This window comes from Clupea harengus, chromosome 1 (genome assembly GCF_900700415.2).
Source record: "Clupea harengus chromosome 1, Ch_v2.0.2, whole genome shotgun sequence".
NCBI classification, from domain to species: Eukaryota; Metazoa; Chordata; class Actinopteri; order Clupeiformes; family Clupeidae; genus Clupea; species Clupea harengus.
In genome coordinates, this window is record NC_045152.1 from 32,234,199 (window position 1) to 32,252,304 (window position 18,106).

An 18,106-nucleotide genomic window follows, 5' to 3' on the forward strand; every position below is an offset into this window, starting at 1 on the left:
GAGACAGTAGTGGTCTGGGGGCAGGAGTGGTCCGGTGTAGGGTTTGATCAGAGGAAGAGGGGTCTGAATAGTCAGTTAAGGATGGGTTTACCACAATGTTTTAACTTTACATCAATGATGGCTTCCTTCCACAGCTAATGTTGGCTACAATCAGGGGACAAACAGCTAGCTAGTTAACATTCTGGTATTAGTTGACCTTACCTTGGATGTGTTTTTTGGCTAGTGAGTTTCGGTGAGTTTGTGCACTTTTGCTGCAACCTGTTCGTTCGTTCAGTTGTGACAGTTGATCCAACGGATGACAGAGGAGGAGTCTGGCGCATGGGGTTGTGTTGATAACGGAGATGTTCATGGGCTTGTTTTTTTTACCGTAATTTCTAAAAAAAAAATTACAGTGTATCAGTTGCATTTTCTATACTGTGATATATTTGTATGCAATAGGAATGGAGACCTCAGTCAGGCAATGGTAGAAAAATAAGGAACAAGTGTTTATTTACAATGATGCACATTCAGGAAGAGAGAACATGGGTTCACACTATGATTAACCAGCTTCTCTGATTAAAGCAGAGAAAGTCTCAGTTGAAGTATCCTAGGTCTGATAGGAGAGGGGAGTGTTAATCACAGAGCTCGGATCACGTGGAACACACGGAGTCCAGATACCAACTGACGCAGGATATGCACTCAGGAGTTAGAGCGATCTGATGAACTTCGAGACGTAACCAAAACACCCCAGTGCTTATCACTGAGAAACACAGAGGCACACATTTAAAAATGAAACATTCAGGAACACATATCATAAGACTTCTCTCTCAACTCTGAACATAAAACTTACTGATATAGTCATTGACATCACAATACTAATTAAATGAAATAATAATATAATAATTATGGGTGATCAAAACTAATTCCATAAAACTTCCACACACTCAAACAAATAACCTCAATATCTTAATATCACGTTATTACAGACATTAATAGACAAGGCAATGCTTTCCCAGGCTGACTCTCTCTAACAGTAAGATAGAGAGCAACAGTTTAAACAGGAGTTTACACATCAGATATCACACATCAGATACTCCAATCCGCTGTTGCCAGGACCAGATCTTTCTTACTCTTTCTTCTGTAAATGGAGAGAGATTTTATTTATTTTCTCTAATGTAAGTGAAACCTTTGTGACTCACCTTTGTCAAGCCAAGTAACCAGTATTAATACATAGTAGCAACAGTGTTTTTTTTGTTTTTTTTCAAATAGCATATGACAATGATCAGACATATTGGTCAATAAATATGTGCCTACATGAATGATCCTTTCTTGATCAATGTCAGTCTTTTCGTCAACAGCTCAATCAGTGTAGTGATGTGGTGTGTATAAAATTGATACCTTTTCATCACAGCTGTGGTCTGTGTGTGTCATTTGCACAAAGCAAATCTTGGTCATGACCTTGAACTCTAAAGCATATGCAGTAAGAGATGAATGTGAAAGACACTGAATTACAAATATGATTTAAAAACATAAGGCATGAAACATTCTTTTAAAAAAAGAATACCAGTTCAAAATGAAAATCGATACATGGCTCTCATGGTATATACTATCACAAATAACTTCTGCAATGAGAGTACTAGAAATGTGTGTCAGATAAAGCTAAACTCTTCCATTAGTGCATATATTTCCGTTGATTTGATTTATCTGTTGTTGTTCTTTCTGAACCTGAAAACCGTTACAAAGTCATGAAATCACAACATTAAAATCAGATCAGTTGCATGCATGTGTTTATACCACCAATGCTGTAAACCTGAATATGCAGAAATGAATACTTTCTCTATATGCAAAAAGCCTCTGTACTGTCAATAAACTGCTCAGAAGAGATGTTCATGGGCTTGTTTATCTCCACCTGATAACAAAGATGTAGCCTTTTCATTTTGTCACACACATTGTATACCTACATTACCCATTAACCGTCATTTCATGACCTTTAGACGTAGGTGTGCTGGTAAGGGACTTTGCTCATCCGGACCAAAAAGCAAAAGCAGTGTGTTGTATGTTAATGGTCACTGAAGATACAGAGATAGTGGTTTAGCTTAGTTACAAAGCTAACTAGATTATATAGGCGTTGAAGAGTTTGAAGTAGGATAATGTCTCCAGGGGAGAGTCTCAAATACAAGGGAGTCCTCTGTTTTTAAATTCCTTTTTCATGTTACTGGAATAGAATACTGTACTTTCGAAGTGTATATACCTACCTTCACACCAAAAACCGAAAATAAAAATGTAAGCGGAACTAAACAAAAGTTTACAGGACTTATGCCGCTGGTCATTTGTGTGTAGACTAATAGTTATGTGTTTAGGCAAGATTCTCCAAGCCATTCGATTCCCTGATTTTCATTAATTTGAGAGTAAACACGTCATGCCGTAAATTTCGCATTCACATAAATTGCGGAGCGTGGGAGAGGAGGCTTAAAATGAAACCAAAAACCTCATTCGCTAGCCTGAAGCCTGAAATTCAGTTTCATTGTTCGTATTATTGGTGCCTGCCTGAGGAAGAAGTTACAAGGTTCTGTAAGGTTTGGCCCAACAGGTAGGCTAGACTTTTTGGTAAATACTTGTTTTAAGGCATGTGGAAACCATCACGAGCAATTGTCAATAGAGCTGTGCAGGATATGTGTGTTTTTAACTAATGTTATAGCTTTCGCTTTTGTACATTCGAACTCGAAACGCAGAAGGTCTGACATAATGCTCAAAGCAAGCCAATTCCTTCAACACTTCGTGATATCGTTTTGAATAATAACTGATGAGTTCTTATGCTCAAGGAATAGTGAAAAGAGCTTTTGTGCTGTGGTCTTTGCGTTTTCTGAAAGTGTAAGTGCCTTCTGCATTGGTTTACATTTTGTAAGGCGTGGATAGAGAAAGAAAGGGCCATGGCATGGTCTTTTCAATCACGTCTTCATAATTCATCATTGTTTTAGGCTATGTTATCACACATTTACATTTTTGACAGTAAAATGACTTTCTTACTTAGACTAAATTAGTGCATGCACCCGATTTCATAGAAAGGCAATGCCAACACACTAATTTTGGCTGTGTATATCTGAACTAAAGGGATCAGACCAAGGGAGACAACTCTCATAAATGTATTTCAAAATTACAGAAGTTACGGTTAAAATAGTTAATTCAACACTGACAAAGCCCTTAGTTTACCCATGGTGAAAAGTATGACATTGAAATAAAGTTGCGATGTCAACGCTTATCAATTTTCAAGATATAAACCAAATTCAACAGTGATTCAGCCTTGATCCATGACGTTGATTCTACCATGAATAAACGTTGAAATGCGTTTCTCTTGAGATCTCAAGCCCTTCTTTTAGCCTTTAGCTCCCAGTTGGTACACACTGCTCTATGCATGCCAAGATTGAGAGATGTGTAAATTAATTATTGAACACCTTTAACTGACCTTTAACTATCACATCTCACTGATCGTCTGTTTATGGACAGCTGTTAGGATGGAGAGGAGAGAGTCCACCATGTTGTGTGCCCCATGTTTCTACAGTAACCCAGAGCGGAAAAACTGAAACACTGTCTCGAGATAGGGCTTTTTGCATTTTTGACATTGTTTTCCCTGTTGTGTATTATAGTCAGAACTGTTTGATATTATTTAGTATGTTGATTTTATGATTTAGACATAATTGTATGTATGGTTTATACTGCAACATGCCAGACATTGAACCACTATGTGCTTTATAAATGTCATGACAAGGAAAAAAGAATATTAATTAATTAATTAACATATTCAAACAGGTCTTCGGACTGCTATGTGAGCAGACATCTGTCATGTAATTATGATATTAAAAAAGTAAAAAATGTAAAAGTGTATCAAGATACCTTCTGTGATATTAACAGAGAAGTTATACATGTATGTATGGACATGTCTGATTACAATTTTAGCATTGTAATGACTTGGTCTTTTAATGTTATATTCCAAATATTTACAACTAACTTCATTATATTATTGCTTGTTATTTTCCAGAGGGATGAAGAGGTCCAGTAACTTACATTGACATACATTTCCATGTCATTATACAGAATATAGAATGGTGAAAGTATTTTTCGTCCTTGCTGGAAACACTCAGAACACCCAGGCAAAGTTTTGGCAGCGCCTGGTCAGAAGAAGTACCAATGCGGTGAAAGTGGCCAACGTTAAAGACTGTGATGTGACCCTCACATTCTGTCCAATCGTCTCACGAGTTGGAACTGATGTAGAGGCAGCCGTCCAGCTGATCCCCAGTGAGTGTTTGCGGAAAGGAACACACATGCAGAGAACATTTGTAACTGGCATTTTCACATTATTATCTTGACACTACAACTTATTAGGATTATCCAATGTGTCTGCAGTGGCGGTTCTAGACAATTTTTACTAGGGGGGCCAAGGAGGGGCCAGTGTTTAACCAGAGGGGCACATCAAAATTATAAGATTTTTTTTTTAACCAATAGTAGCTAGGTAGTCATATATAATAATATATAGTAATAATATAATAATAATAGTATTGTTTTCTGTTCATAGTTTCTTCAAATTTAGACTTCTAGTGGTTGGTTAGCTGGCCAACAGTCATGACAACAAACATACCGTCATACAAAATTGCCCCACCAGACATTTCGGGCTAAAATCGCCACTGCTATTCACACTAAAATCTAAGCATGATTCTAATCTAAGCAAAAATCTGATGTCTCCTTTAGGATTTGTTTTTTGCGTTGATACAATCGTGAATAATTACTGTCTTATCAAACCTAAACTCTCCTGAGCAAGCTAGCGAGCTGTAGCTGATAGCACATCTAAATGAGACAGAAGGACAGCGATATTTGGAAAAGGCACAGAGGTGTAAAAAGTACTGAAATGTTGTACTCAAGTAAAAGTACAATTACTTTGATGAAATTTTACTTAAGTACAAGTAAAATTACCCATCTAAAAATCTACTCAAGTAAAAGTAAAAAGTAGTTCATTTAAAATGTACTTTAAGTAAAAGTTACTTAGTTACTTTCAACAACTTGATGGGGGCCGCTCCTATATAGTGCAAAAAAGGACAAGGGGTCATAAATCCAATAATCTTTAGAAATATAAGTGCAATGACATTAAACATGTCAAACATTAAACATGTCAACACAACATTTAAGAACTTTTGGGAGGACATGTCAAGACATGACAGCTAAAATAAAAAGTTAAAATACCGCTGCCCCACTTAAACTTTGGTTACTTTACTTGTGTCCATCTTTAGAGCATTAGTCTACAAACTTCTTGTTGAGTTTGAGCAGCAGCTGATTTTCAAGATGAGTAGAGTTCATCCAGGGATAGCTTTGCATTGAACAGCAATCCAGCACAGCTGAAGAGTCGCTCGCAGGCGGCCGAGGCAGGTAGGCCAGTATTGAGTTTCAGGCCATCCGGTCAAGGTGTTGTCTGACATAGACTAGACCTGTAGAATGACAAACAACATTTCTGACAATTAAGTATTGAGCTGCAATCAAGATTCAAGAGTGCATCATAACACAGAACTAGCTATAAATAGCTACTTGAGATGACAGACCTACAGTATACAGAATTATAGCATTATTTTCTATTTCTACATGCATCACAGTTCATAATCCTCAATTCTTGCTAACCGGGACCCCTTAGCATGAACATGAAAGACGTGCACGTTGCAAAGCCACCACTTATCGTTATCAATATCTGACTAAACATCGTGATAAATTGCAGATAACGACATACACATTGACTTGTCCAACTGTCTGAAAACGATGGTGTGTGCATTCACATTGTTCTGTTTCAAGGCATGGGAGGCAGCCAAATGATTAGCCTAATATCAGTTTATGTGGTGTATTTCATTGCTGATGACTGATCTGTAGTTTTTAACACAATATGAGAGACTGAACATAATAATTATATGACCTGAAACGAATGGAAGACAGGAATGGTATTATTAGTCTATTGGATGACCGCTGTTGACGTTAGCATACTCAGGTCGGTTGCAAGTGCTAGCCAAAATTAGGCTACTACCTACTAGTGCCATGACACACATATTTTGCTTAATGGAGCAAAGCTAACTAAATGACAAAAACGCTGTCTGAACTACTAATGGAAAGGGACAAATACTGTACTTACCAACACATGCTTGCGTAGATTTGAAGATGAATTTGTATAAGCAGAAAGTTCTGACTGACGGATTAGGCACAGTTTACACAGCATATAGCTGTTGCCTCTTTTACGTTGGAAGGCAAACTGCTTGCTGAGATGTGGCCACGGGTTTTCTTCATCTTCTTTAATTTCAACTGGCGGAAAGTTCGGTGCTTCAGCTTGTTGGTGGTCCGCAGCTTGTTGGTAGTCCGCACTATCATCTTCCTCCATATCTATCTCTCGTGACTCGGCACCGTACTGGCGCCTTGCATCGACTCCATCATCCACTCTATGCAGCATCCACCACTGCAGTTAGCATTGTGGTGCGCGATTCCTGCCTTGAACTATGTTTTTTTTTTTTACTCAGTAACGGATGTAATTTCCAATGTAGCGAAGTACAATACTTCAGTCAAAATCTACTTAAGTAAAAGTAAAATTACCGATTTAAAAAACTACTTAAAAATTACAAAGTACACAAAAAAACTACTCAATTACAGTAACGTGAGTAGTAAAAGTAATTAGTTACTTTACACCTCTGAAAAGGCATTGATTATTGGCTGCGAAAAATATGTATGTGATCACAGGTCATGTAAGTAATTAAAACAGCGATTATCAACCGTGTTATTTTAGTGGTGGTTAAGAGTGCCAATATGGGCTGACGAGTTTAGGAAAGGGCAAAACAGCTCGCTAGCTATTAGCACTCTAGCTTCCTCAGGAGAGTTTAGCTTTAATAAGACACAGTAATTATTCACGATTGTATCAACGTGCATCATTTCACCTAACAGGTCAGTCATTCCCTAAATCTTTTGGAATATAACGAAATTGTATATCTGGGTTTCTTTGGCGACAGCTGTCGCATCCAACAGCAAAACATATCCCCATTTGAACTTTCTGTGGGTGACCGACGCACTGCTAGACTACTGTGTCCGTGTTGGACACAAATATGGCAGCGCTTAGACACAGTGACGTCACATGGTATCCATGAATAGTAGTTGCTGAGTTCTCATTCACCGAAGAGCACCACACCTGGCAAACTACAGTGTTTGTGTGCGCCGCTTTAATTTACCCGTGTAGAATGTTGCGTCGCATTAGTTCTGCTTTTGGCGCTCGGGTGTAAAATCATAATAAATTCATAATTTTTTGATTTGGTCGGCACGGGGTGGCCACAGGGGTAGCCAGGGATATGTCTACGGGGGCACGGGCCACCCCAGGCCTCCGTGTAGAACCGCCACTGTGTGTCTGTGTCTTCCAACTAAGGTGAACATTTTGAAGGCTTCATTATGATGAGCTCAGCTTCAAGAATGAAGTCAAAGAACAACAATAAATGCATTAATAAAGCATAGCAATGGGGGATGTAAAGTTTTTAAATGTTAATGCAGAAATAACACATACAGTACACTGAAATCCCTCCTGCTACTTAACTGTAAGACTTTTTGTGTCATGTAGTGTGTCTCAGTGGCGTTCACGAGCTATGCACCTGAAAACAAGTAGTTCAGCAGAGCAAGGGATTTCTAATGATCATACTGTAACTACCTGTACTGCACTAGGGAGAAGATCAACACATGCAATGCTCTGGTGCCTCCCTCTACTATACTGTATTTATGTCTCCATACTTACTCCAGGCTTTGTCCTCATGTAAAACTCCATTTTGAAACTCAATTTTTCTTCTTGTAGCAACTACACCTGGAGTCCTGGTATTACTGCACCCGACCTTTAACCCAGAGGAAATAGTCCCAGACGCCAGCAGATTTGTACACCGTGATGACATCCTGACTGTCAACTGCTTGTTCCACGAGAGCGAGCTACTGGACAGTGACTGCAATGACAAAGCGTTTGAAAGTGTTTCCCGTTACTTAATGAGCTTCCAGAGGGGAACTGCCTCTCAAAGCCAAAACCATCATGTTGTCTATGATATTCCTCTTCTACCTCGGAATCAAAACCATGGTTACCTTTATTTAATATCACAAAAGCTCCCCCACATGCTGCTGATAGCTGGCATAGTATTCATTATAATCTCGATTATCCTATGGGTAAAGTCATTGCTCTAAAACAAGCGTCATTAAGGACGTCTCATTTTGTTAAATGCTCTCAGAGGAGCTGAGGAATGAGGTGAGATGTGAAGAAATAGTGGAGCGTTTTCAATTGGAATGCCTGACATATGGCCAGAGGTGGAAATTCCCCTCGTCTTCATATGTCAACCTACAATTTAAAATAACACGTAGTGGTTTATGAACAAAAATAAATGATCAATCAAACCAAGAAAACATCTTCATACTGTTGAATCTTCCTCAAATACGGCAACTTTAACAAAAGTTACACGATTGTGTTACCTACAGGATTGTGTTTAAAAAACAATATACTTATACCATGTCATATCACACCTCTTGAGCAGGATTTGTTAATGGTGAACTCTAGCAGATTTGACCAGCTGTAGTATGGTAGGTCTTCTATCTCAGAATTGTCTGGAATATCTTAAAATAGGCCTAATTCAATTCAGAGTTTGTTTGAAATAACTGAAGCTTGTTTTTAGTTGGTTTATATGAATAATCCTTGCTGGTGTGCGATCTTGTCTCTGTTTTGCACTATAATAACTTCTGTTCTGCTGAACCATGTTTAATTTGGATTTCATGTATTAACAAATTTAGCTTAGTTTACGGATTTAAAAGGAGACCTTGGCAATTGTGATGTTAGCATGTGGAATAAAGAAAGTAATGATGAAATTAATGAACTTGTATGGGAGAATTGGTATTTTTTGCTATTGAGCTCCCTCTGTAGTTGCCTGAGTGAAGTGCACTTTTACACCACTGTCGTAAATTCAAATCGCGCTTTGAGGCCCTCTATTGTGTGTATTTTTTTGACAAGCGTATGGATACGGAACCTACAAAGACAACCAGAAGCCAAATAAACGTGTTGGCTGACAAGCAGGGGCGGGGGGGGGGGAAGAAGGAAAAGGGGAGAAAGGAGAGGAGAAAGAAAGAAGAAAATGTGGCTGTTTCCGCATCCTTATCTTTTTGACTGCTTAAACACACATAGGAAAGTTCTGAATGTTTTAAATTATTTGGACACATCGCAGACGGGATACGAACCAACGACTGTGGAAATTCTAAGTTTCGTTTTACTCGCATCCATACCGCAGACGGGATACCAACGCACGACTTTTGAAATTCTAAGTTTCGTTTTATTTGCATAATTATTATTTGCATAATTATATTTACATCGAATTAAGAGTTTCATAAGTGCATTTTCCCTAACTTACATAACACATAAAATTAGTATAATTGACACAATAGGATACAAATCAGCAACAGAAAATAATACAAATAACAATGGATGAGAACACATAACTCAACACCCCCACTATATATATAAATGTATATATATATATATATATGTCTCATACACATATATTCGTGTTCTTTATGTGTAATCATTATTTAATTCTTCTCCCACATACCTGTACCTGAAGGACCAGAATGTCCACTGCCAAGGGATCATCGCATGCAGATCTTTCCATTTCTTTTCATCATTTTCAGTGTTTTTATAATTTGTATTGACTTGTGCATGCAATGTTACTTTTATTAATTTTGTCATTGGCATCATCCCCGTTTATTATTTTCAACATCATCATTATTACATCATACACCCCCTTGTACAGCAACACTCAGAATCAGAAATGGTTACACAAATGTTTATTTGCCACAAGGAGACTGGATACAGGACTGTAGGCACAGAGCCACTGTACATAGAGCCCCACTAGGCGATAGGCATAAACCCCACTAATGGCCAACCATGTCTAACATGAAAGCCCCCACACAATGTCCACACAAAAGCAAGATACACGCCTTCCCCCCAAAAGGTATTATCAGTTTGCAATACTAAAACCACGCCCGACATATAGAATCCACAGAAAAAAAAACAGCAATAGATCAACCCACACCAAAGAGGAGTCATCCCAATCCAGACAGCAAGTCGCTACCGCCCAGTGTAATTGTTTATTACCTAGCCTACATCGCCTTTGATGCTCAGATTTTTAACCCCTGAAAAAAAATCGTTTGTGCGGTCTGAAAAATGTATTGGCATTAACTTCCACTGCTATGCTGATGACACCCAACTCTACCTATCCATGAAACCTGATGAAATTGTACATTTACCCAAGATAGAAACTTGCCTGAAAGATGTAAAATCCTGGATGGCTAACAACTTCCTGCTCCTCAACTCTGATAAAACTGAGGTTATGCTTGTAGGCCCCGATCAATTGAGAATGACACTATCTAGCCATCTATCCACACTCGATGGCATCCCAACAGCCAATACTAGCATCAAAAACCTTGGTGTAACTATCAACCAAGACCTCCTACTTGACTCACACATAAAACAGATCTCAAAGACATAATTTTTTCATTTACACAATATTGCCAAAATTAGAAAAGTCTTATCCCTCCAAGATGCAGAAAAACTTATCCACGCATTTATTACTTCCCGACTAGATTACTGCACTGCTCTCCTGTCCGGATGCAGCATCAACTCAATAAAGAGCCTCCAACTTATACAGAACGCTGCTGCCCAGAACTAAAAAATATGAGCACATCTCACCTGTACTTGCCTCTCTGCATTGGCTCCCTGTCAAAAGTAGAATTGATTTAAAAGTACTCCTGCTAACATACAAAGCCCTAAATGACCTGGCTCCAAACTACCTTAAAGGGGACATATTATGAAAATTCTACTTTTTTATTGCTTCTACACGTTAATTTGGGTATTTGGCATGCCAAAAACTCTGGAAAAAAAGAACTCCCGCGATTTGTTATGGTTCTAGTACGTCAGAAACGTCATGCTTGAGTGACTGCGAATGAGCTTCCTTAACAGTCTCTCATCACAATGATATGGTAGTCTCTCTTACATGGCCTTGGCCCGCCTCCCCATCTCATCCCCCCGCCCCCCCTTGCCAAAGCACTTCATTTCGTTTTTGCAAACCTCGGATACATTTGGAATAGCTAGCTAGCAGCATGAAGCAAATGAAGCCCTCAAGATGCGCTGTGGTCGGCTGCACAGATCTGTACATAATGTCCCAGCCTCAGAAGACACGAGCGAAATAGATTGAATTCATATTTAATGGTAATGTTCTGGAAAGAATTGGCAAAAGTCTGTTGGTTTGCGCAAGCCATTTTGAATTGGACTGTTTTAGCAATCTGGGCCAATATAACTCTGGACTGGCAACAAGATTGACCTGCAAGCGGGATCGGTACCATCTATTCGTCGCAGTACAGACTACAGAGGGAATTGTAAGTATCTTTAAAAATATATTTTTTTTACCGTTTAGTGTGGGCGGTTAGCGACGTTACCAATGTTGTAGAGGGGTTGGGTGATCCCTTAGGCTAGTCATGTATGCCTTGTACAGCAGTTCGTTTGGATGTAATTCCTGTGATAATTTACGTTTGCATGGGTATATAGTGCCTACCGTAAACGACAAGATGTCTGTGAACTAGTTTGGTAGTTGAAGGTTTTCGAGATTAATTGTTGACACAAAATAACCTGAGAGTGAAATGATAGGCTTTGTGTAAAAGTTAGCGACATTAGCATGTTGTACTGTGTAGGAGGCAGCTAGTGTACAGCAATCGCTAAACATGTGGCCAACGCATTTTTGTGTGAACAGTTAAGCTAGCCTATTTGATCTATGCTTACTTATACAGTAGATAGTTAGTTTGTATGTCTATGGAGTGGAATTCGTGTTGAAGTATATATTGTCTTTATGAGAAATAGTCAGGCTTAGGTTAGTCATGTATGCCTTGTACAGCAGTTCGTTTGGATGTAATTCCTGTGAGAATTTACGTTTGCATGGGTATACAGTGCCTACCGCAAACAACACGATTTCTGTGCACTAGTTTGGTAGTTGAAGGTTTTCGAGATTTATTGTTGACACAAAATAACGTGACAGTGAAATGATAGGCTTTGTCTAAAAGTTAGTGACATTAGCATGTTGTACTGTGTAGGAGCCAAGCTGTGGCCAACGCATTTTTGTGTGAACAGTTAAGCTAGCCTATTTCATCTATGCTTACTTATACAGTAAATAGTTCGTTTGGATATCTATGGAGTGGAATTTGTGTCGACGTATATATTGTCTTTATGAGAACTAGTTCTCTCATCCAAAAAACATTCCCTTGTGAAAGGGCTTTGTATTGGGGCGGGTGAGAGGTGTTAATAGTCCGCCTGCATATATGATTCAAGGCAATTCCCTGTAAGCAAAATGACGTCCCCTCGACGTCCTCTAATGCAGTGGTTCCCAAACTGAAGTGATTTGTAGAGGTTGTAACCAACATAAAGTATATTTTGGCGGCAACCACGCTGCGCTATGCGTTAGGGAGAGCATTGTCCTGAGTTTGGTTTTGTGCTTTTTCAGACGTACGTATGCAGTCGCGTTTGCAATAAAGATTTTGTGGATTAATTGTTTCTACCCACTGCGCAATGTGACGTCGGAGTGACGTCTTTTCTATGTAATTTTTGGACGTCTAATTTTGGTCCACTGAAGGGGTTGTTTTGTAACGCTAGGCGACGTGATTTTTTGGACGTCTAACGCACGTCTAATGTTGACGCCATTGGGACCTCAGTATAAAGGCTATTTATAGTCCAAATGTGGTCGTTTGTGGACGTCTTTTCAACATCGAATTTAGACTAATTTCAGACGTCATTTTTATACTACTTCTATAAATGTAATCTCATGTTTCACTTTCAATTTCACCTTTGTATGCTGTTAAAGTTATCAGCTGCTGCCAATCAAATGGAGTTTTAGGGAAATTATCTGGAACAGTAGGCCACCTTCTGAAATGGGACTAGATCATTTTCCATAAACTCAATTTGATAGTCTCAGTAGCAGATAGAGACGCTTTCAAATGTGTAATGAATTTCTAGTTCAAACTAGCTGCTGAGCTCAAACAAAGCTACAGAAAACATGTCCTCCACCCTCTGGAAACATTCAAGTTATTCACATACCAATAAATCACAATTCAATACCACCGTATCGATTTTTATTCAAAAATACAATGTACCAAGAGAATTATGAATGAATAATTACAAATTCATAGAATTGAACTCGAGTCCTGTAGGGCTCATCTAGGCATGGTAAATCCTCCACCTCCACGTCTTTGCGGCGCGTGCTTTAGGTGCTCGGATACATTCACTTTCACGTATTCCTCAGTGGCCGTAGAATCGAATTTCATGAGCCCTTCTACACAAGCACAAAAAGAGAAATTATTTAGAATAATACTGGATTAATACAAAGCCATCTCAGCAGTTGTTAACTGTAACACTTAGGCTGTCTACAAAAACAAGGTCGACGACACGACACCAGTCGAGGAATTAACCTGGAAGAGGAGCCATTCGTGATGGACAAGCTGAAATGGTAAGTTGTTTATCATACAGAAGGTTTAGATTGATCGTTTTGTTGTCCAATTTATATTCTTTTATCCGTCATGTCGAGTATTTTTTAGGGTAACCGTCAGTATCGTAAGGAGTAGGTTAACATTGACTCCCCGCTCACTAGCTCGCTCGCGCAATGCATTTGTTGTTTACAGTAGCACCAAGGTTTTTCCAACTGTCAAATTAGCATAGAAAACCTTACCACAGTACAGTAAAAAATTGTTATTTTGTCGGAAATTAGACAAAAAGATACTCTGAAGTTCATACCCACATTAACCTTAACAATACATTAGCTCTAACATGTAACTAGCTATCTGCATACACAAGTGTAGCCTCACCTGGCAACGGCGATTGGTAGCTACGTATAGTTAGCTTGTTGAAGTTGGTGGTCAACTAACCTACTGTAACTACTGATTTAACTTAACAATTACTTACAAAAATCTACAATTTACTACACTAATAGATTGATTAAAGGTAATATTTACACAATTATTTAACTATACTATTCTAAACTACACTAAAATACAAAAACCTACAGTAATACTAGCTATATCTAACTAGCTAGCTAACTAATCAACTATCGAAGACTATTACTCTAAAATATTAAACAACTATACTAATAAAACGAATATCCTAGTCAAACTACACTCAAACTCTAACCTATGTCTTCCAAATCCACCAACAACTGCGAACGTTTGTTATCACAATTTGAATGTGTTGCTGAACCATCCACGAGACGACCTGGCTCGTGAGTTAAGTCTCTAGTTTCAGTGGTGGTTTTAATCCAGCCACCTTGGTGGTTGTTGTGTTACTCTTCTGTACCCATATGAATGGAGACTTTTGTGCCATACATGTTGTGTGTTAGTAGTACAGGGGATATGTTACAAACTTGTACAAGTATTTGTTTTTTACTCATTGACTCTTGATGTAACTGATAACGTTCACATGCATTCTCTCAAAGTAACTTGTGGCCAAAATGATTCCTACTGTGTTTATTGATTAACGTACTGTAAAACTAATCAACATAATACAAGTAATCTTTGTCTCCAGTTTCAGTTTCCTGGGTGTCCCCATATCTGAGGACTTCGCCTAATCCATCAACACCTCTTCCTGAGGACCTCTGCTGATCCCTCAACACCATCCAACTCAGCCCAACTACAGTTCCACGTCCGCCATCATTGCCTTTCCCTCGTCATTTATCACCATTGTCTCCACAACCTTCAATAAATTATACACTTGACTGTCTACCAGTGTACTGATTGTAACCTAACAATTTAGGTTAGTTGGGGTTGGTATGAACAGAAATAATGCTTGATAGTGTTGAAAATTATGATTGTAAAACAGTGCCGTGGTGGTCATAAAGCAGAATTGCAGCTACAATTGTCATTGGGCCTGTGTGCAGGGATGGGTATCATGTAAGGTCAAGCATCATGAAGGCCAGGGTGCAGGTGCAGGCCAGTGGAAAGTAACAAGCAGTCAGGAGGGGGGTCACTCACTCACACCCACCCACCCACACACACCCACCCACCCACACACACACACACACACACACACACTCGCACATAAGCACACACACAAGATGATGGCACTCAAGGTCAGACCAGGCCTCCAAAAAAGTGATACCAAGCAAATTGGCAGGAGGGCCTATCTCCCTCAAAGCAAAAGTCCCCCCGCAACAGGTGAGCGAGAATATTCTGAGTGGCCAAAAGCGTAGATAAAATATGAGGAGATATAAGGGAATATTCTGATTGGGTCAGTATAGATGGAGGTTGAAGATCGTGACTTGCAGAAAGTGACGAATTATGAGTATAAAAAGTCAATGCATTGGGTGTTTTAGTCAGAGCTGCTCCATGGACCACCGCTCTCGTTTTGGATGAAATGTCTGCAAGGATGGAATAAAACGTCAGGTTATCGCACTCTGGACTTCTGACTCTGATTGAAAAATTACTTTAAGATTTGGAAACAGTTGTTAATTCGCTACAACAATAGCTTCAATGTTGGTTATGGGGATAATAATTACTTGGTATATCTGGTTGGATTTCCTCTTCCATGAAGTGGCTGTGAAGCCATGAACGTTTCATCTCTGGCTTGGAACAGTGCAACCACCTGATAGGACTGCTATAAACACCCACTATATAAACATGGGGTACACATCTGTCCCCCAACTCAAGCCTGGCATGTTCCATCTGAATACATACTATGATACATAGGTATCAGCGCAAGAGTGTGTCTACTTCTACCTGGAAGAAAATGAAATCAAAACATACATAATATCAGCCTGACTTATGCAACAAAGGTAAATGAAAAAAGAATATATTAATGAAACAGGTCTGTTTAATAAATTAACTTTATTTTTCACAGGTTTTGTGACAATTATAATCAATATAAATTCAGAAGTAAAAACACGGAGGGGGGCAGAAGCAATTGTGTCATTTTCCATTTTAAACTTCAGAACCAGACTTGTTCTTGTTGAACAGAGTCCCTTTACCCTGGAATTTTTTAAGAGGACACACACAGTCGTCAGTTGGTTAACTGAGCTCACTATTGTCATGGGTAAGACTCAAATATGTGATACTCTTTAGATCCTCTTAATGGCACACCTGACATGACTGCATAGTCTGGCAATTGCGTGTGTCTCTCTCACCTCTTCTGGGCTGAAATGTCAATTGTAGGCCTAAAAAGAGTGGGATCACAAGGAAAACATTTATTTCAGATAGAAGGTCCTTGATGACAAAGCTTTTTGTCAGACTGACCTGTATATGTTGAACGTCAATATGACGTCCACGTTAGGTCACAGTTGGACGGTCCAAATAGTGGACCTAGTTTGGACGTCGAACAGATGTCCAGATTTGGTCATGGACCGACGGACCCAATATAGACATGATCTGCACGTCTATCCGACGTCCAATGTTTAAAGGGGACATGGTAATTATGCAGTCATCTTGTTTTATATTCCATGATACTTACACTTTCAATATTCAAGGTAACAAGAAGACTACTGCAGCTTCCAAACCAACCAACGTGCATCATCCGGGACTTTTAGCTGTGTGATTGAATGTGTTCTCACTACAGAATGCATTCAACATCTATAGAGCAGACTATGGGCCTTATGTCTAAGGGGAATATAGCAGTAAGTTGTTTTGTTTTTTATGCATATGAGTCATCAGTGATTTCTGCAATACAAATATAACTGGGGAAGAAAATACAATAAATGGATCTTCCCTCTGTCTTACTTTGCTTACTGCTCATCTTGAATGTGTCAACTGTTGACATGTTACATACCAAAACTGTTTCTATAGACTTGCTTCAAAGAATGCCAGAGCTAGTACATGGGTAACAAATACAAAAAAGAATAGGGATGAGAATTGATAAGATTTTAACGATTCCGATGCCTTATCGATTCCTGCTTATCGATTCGATTCCTTATCGATTCTTTTATCGATTCTTATTGGGCAAGGGGTGAAAAAAAGAGCACAAACGGGTTTATTTACATTAATTTTCTTTTATATAATTTTCTATAATGCTGCACACACCATATACAGTATGTATATACACACATTAAAAAAAAAAATAATAACCAAAAACATTTATACATATTCCTCTTGAACTTAAAATAAAACTTACATAACTTAAATAAAATGTATTCTGTTTAATTTAAACATGTTCCTAGAAATTAGTAAAAGGGTGCAAACCTTGCACCACAAACTTTCGTTGATCCTCTCCTCGGTAATTTTATTTTTCCCTGCCTCGAAGAAAGGATGGGCTAGAGGTGTACATGACGTGCTAGCTGTAGCCTGTGACCCAGACACCAGCCTCTGAACCGGTCTGACTGAACGTCATCAGCTAAATTGGATGGAAATGGAGATTATCTATATAGTGAAAGCTGGTTTACACAATGAAACAAATGGCACTAACAAAATCGCTGAATTTGCTGAGCTGACATAAAGCCACATTAAGAGGGGAGGCAAACACTACCTCTGCCTCAATGTAGGGGGCTGAAAATGGAAGATTCTATAGCCAAGCTAGCGTAGCTATATGCTAAGTTTAATAATGGATTAAAAGACGATATGCTCAGTTTAATAATGGGTTGACACGAAAACGCGAATGTTTGCTGATAACACACGCCCTCCGATAATTAACACCGTTACGATCAAACATTTCTCAAAACTGGACTTTCAATCCAACGTGAAGGGATCAATAATGGGAGACCAATGCCGGAGCTAAAATGTATGCTTCAAACGAAGGGACAGAAGATAACTTGATCGACTACACACAATAAAGGCAAATTGCTTCACACAGTGAGTGGTTGTGATCACTTTTGAAGAGTTTACCTTGGACAGAAAGAGATGAAGCGCCGACATGAGCTGAGCTGCTGCATGCATCGAAGACATGACATTCCTGTAATTTAATTCCATGCTGTGTGTTCAAATTTGTTGTATTTCCTCCCTTCGACGAAATAGACTTTTTACACAGGTTACAGGTGGCGTAGGTGTCATTTTTGTCGTGTGAAATAGAGCCAAACTTTAGAACGCTTCTGCCTAGTTG